The following is a 3,784-nucleotide window of genomic DNA, read 5'->3' as shown; positions in this document are numbered from 1 at the left end:
TATAATATTGATATAATATATTCCCAACATACATACAAGTAATTATCACTTCATTCAACCTGGATCCTAAAATTTTATGGAAAGGAATTTGAGTACTAAGATTTTAGTACAAGTTTCAACCTGAAAGTCTCAACGAGAGATTTGAACCTGTGCGTTGTAAGTCATGAGCTTCCCTGATCATGTTTTTGATTTAATTCCCAAACATACAATACATATGAAGTATTTGATTGATCTAATGATTTGAATTGAGAAACATTTCAGGCAAACAAGCAAACACTATACACTTGGAACAAAAGCTTAGAACTCAAGGAATCAACCAAAATTGGAGGATGTGCTTGAGAAAGATGCAAATATGTATAGTGTGATTAGTTGTCATAGTAGTTGTTTTAGTAGACTAATCACTATGGTTTCATAATTAAGTTTTTGCCAAAGAAAGTAAATCAATCAACTAATAAGTCAATTGATGAATCAATTGGGCAATCGATTGTCTGACTCAGAACAAGAGTTTATAATACATAAATCAATTGCGAAATCGATTACTTAAAAGCTTTTAGTGAAACCTGAGTTCTAGGCTTAATCCAATCTATTGGACAATCGATTAGGACATCAATTGAGTAATCGATTGTGTGATTCACAGAACCAACCAATTACTGAATCAATCGATTGACAAATCGACTGTGACAAAGTTTTTCATCAGGAATAAGTTATGGAATCAACCAAATCGATTGGGACATCAATTGAATTAGATTTCTTAAACTGCAAGTTTTGTGGCAATCGATTAGGTAATCGATTGAAGTTAATCATTTATCAGAAACACTTTGAATAAATCGATTGGCAAATTGATTTTGACCAAATGGTTGAGGTTCTGTAACAAGCACAATCGATTGGCAAATCGATTGAAGTAAATGTCTGAGTCACTGTGATCAGCACAATCGGTTGACGAATCGATTGAAGCTAAATGTTTGAGTTACAGGAAGAATTCAGCTCATTACCAAATCGATTAGGACTATGAATATACATCGACTAAGCAATAAATTGTTTTGATCTCGTTGTTAGAACAAAACACCTATAATCGATTACTCAATCGATTCTGATATATTCTTAGTATCAGTTTCTGATTTATGCATTAAAAGAATCGATTGGCAAATCGATTCATGCTTATATTTTCCAGATTCAAGAAAAACAAGAAGAACGATAATCAATTGGCCAATCGATTAAACTGGTTTTAAACTTTTATAAAATTGATTGAGCAATCGATTGACCTGATGTTTTTCTCAATATATATAAGCCGATTCAATCACATTTTCTAATAACTGTTACACATTTTCTAACAACCAATACACTACACTTGAAACAATTATTTTCATCACACAAAATACTCATTTGGAAAATCCTCTTTGTGTGAAATTCATATTGTGATTTAGTCATCATCTTTTGTCCGCTTTTATTCTTTTATGTAAAAACAATCTGTAAAGAAAGTTCTGGAAATCCAGTGGTGTAAACTGGTGACTATCTTTGTTGGTGCGTGTGTTCATCAAGAAGAAGTCTCATCTTGATCTCGTGAGAGTTTGGCGAGTAACTCCAGGGATAAGGTGGTATTGTAATAGAAGCGAGTGAGTTGGATAGATAGGCCATGTGTGAGCTGGATAATCTGTAAAACGTACTCAAGTCAATTCTATTGGAAATGCTGAAATCTGGTTTAGATTTCAGGACTAGATGTAGGCTATCAAACTGATAGCCGAACCAGTATAAATCTTGGTGCACGTTTTTCTTATCCTTTCTCTTTATTTTGATATTGCTTGAATGCTTATTCTTGAATGTTTGTATCAGTGAATTTCTATCTTGATTAATATTTTGAATAAGCATTGTATCTGTACTCTTATATTGATAATTCATGCAACTGTGAATCTTTGTTCCTGAATAAGTTCTGCAACCGATTATTGTTAATCTGATTAGTAATCTTGTAAGATTAGTAAATACATTTCTTATATTTTTTTTAACAAATAGAGGCCATAATTTCCTACAATTGGTATCAGAGCTTTGGGGATTGTACAAGGAGCTCAAGATGAGCTGGGCTTGGATCGTGTTGATGAACATGGTTGAATCAGCACAAGGCAAGCTTTTGTTCCCCTACCCCCAGTTAATTACGAAGATTTTGAGGCACTTCAAGATTTCTTGTGTCAATGAAGAATCAATTAAGACCACTCTAACCTTTGGTGAATCCATTGTTAACCAGATGCAATTGAAAAGGATCAATGGCATTTGGACAAGGATACAACCAAGTGTTGATCAAGCACAACCAAGTGCTGAACCAATTGAGCCAGCTGAAGCACAACCTGAGCTTTTGGCTAAGCTGCCGGAGCTGATGGAATCTCAAGCTGCCCACAATGCAAGGGTGGAAGCCTCTCTTAAGGAACTCCAAGCTCCCTTAAATTCAGTGGTTCAAGACGTTGCTTCCATCCAAGAGCACTTGGGTCTCAAAATGTCTTTTGAAGACATTGTTGAAATTGGCAGGCAAGCAGCTGAAGAACAAAATCCTACCAATCTAGAAAGTGATGAACCTCATGGTGAGGAGACACTTGCTGAGGATAATACAGCAGTCTCAACCTCTCCCGTTGATGATAATGAGGAGCAGTCCTAGTTTAGTTGATTAGGATTTCGTTTTTCTTTGTTGCTTTGTAATATTTTGTGTATATTTCTTATGATTCTTTTTGATTAATCATTCTCTCTTGTATTTCTTTTTGTATTCAATGACAAAAGGGGGAGATTGGTATCAAATTTAACTTGTGATATTACATTGGTGATTGGTATATTATGTGATGCTCTGATTAATGCTCTGATTATTGCTCTGATTATGCGATATTGCCCATATCTGATACATAATGCACTCTGATACATAATAATGTACCCTGTTTATATTCTGATACAAATTTTGTATAAGCTATAATACTCTGATTAATGAATGCGAATAGCTTGTGATTATGCTGTTGAAATGTATCATAAACTCTAAAATTCAGGGGGAGATTCTAAAATAATCTCAAGGTTAAAACTGTGTGTTTGTCATTAAATCAAAAAGGGGGAGTTTGTAAGTCATGAGCTTCCCTGATCATGTTTTTGATTTAATTCCCAAACATACAATACATATGAAGTATTTGATTGATCTAATGATTTGAATTGAGAAACATTTCAAGAAAACAAGCAAACACTATACACTTGGAACAAAAGCTTTGAACTCAAGGAATCAACCAAAATTGGAGGATGTGCTTGAGAAAGATGCAAATATGTATAGTGTGATTAGTTGTCATAGTAGTTGTTTTAGTAGACTAATCACTATGGTTTCATACGTAAGTTTTTGCCAAAGAAAGTAAATCAATCAACTAATAAGTCAATTGATGAATCAATTGGTAATCGATTGTCTGACTCAGAACAAGAGTTTATACTACGAAAATCGATTGGGAAATCGATTACTTAAAAGCTTTTAGTGAAACCTGAGTTATGCGCTTAATCCAATCTACTGGACAATCGATTGGGACATCAATTGAGTAATCGATTGTGTGATTCACAGAACCAACCAATTACTGAATTAATCGATTGACAAATCGATTGTGACAAAGTTTTTCATCAAGAATAAGTTCTGGGATCAACCAAATCGATTGGGACATCAATTGAATTAGATTTCTTAAACTACAAGTTTTGTGATAATCGATTAGGTAATCGATTAAAGTTAATCATTTATCAGAAATACTTTGAATAAAATCGATTGGCACATTGATTTTGACAAAAT

The sequence above is a fragment of the Cicer arietinum genome, chromosome 5, assembly GCF_000331145.2.
Source record: "Cicer arietinum cultivar CDC Frontier isolate Library 1 chromosome 5, Cicar.CDCFrontier_v2.0, whole genome shotgun sequence".
Taxonomy (NCBI): domain Eukaryota; kingdom Viridiplantae; phylum Streptophyta; class Magnoliopsida; order Fabales; family Fabaceae; genus Cicer; species Cicer arietinum.
This window is presented reverse-complemented; position numbering follows the sequence as displayed.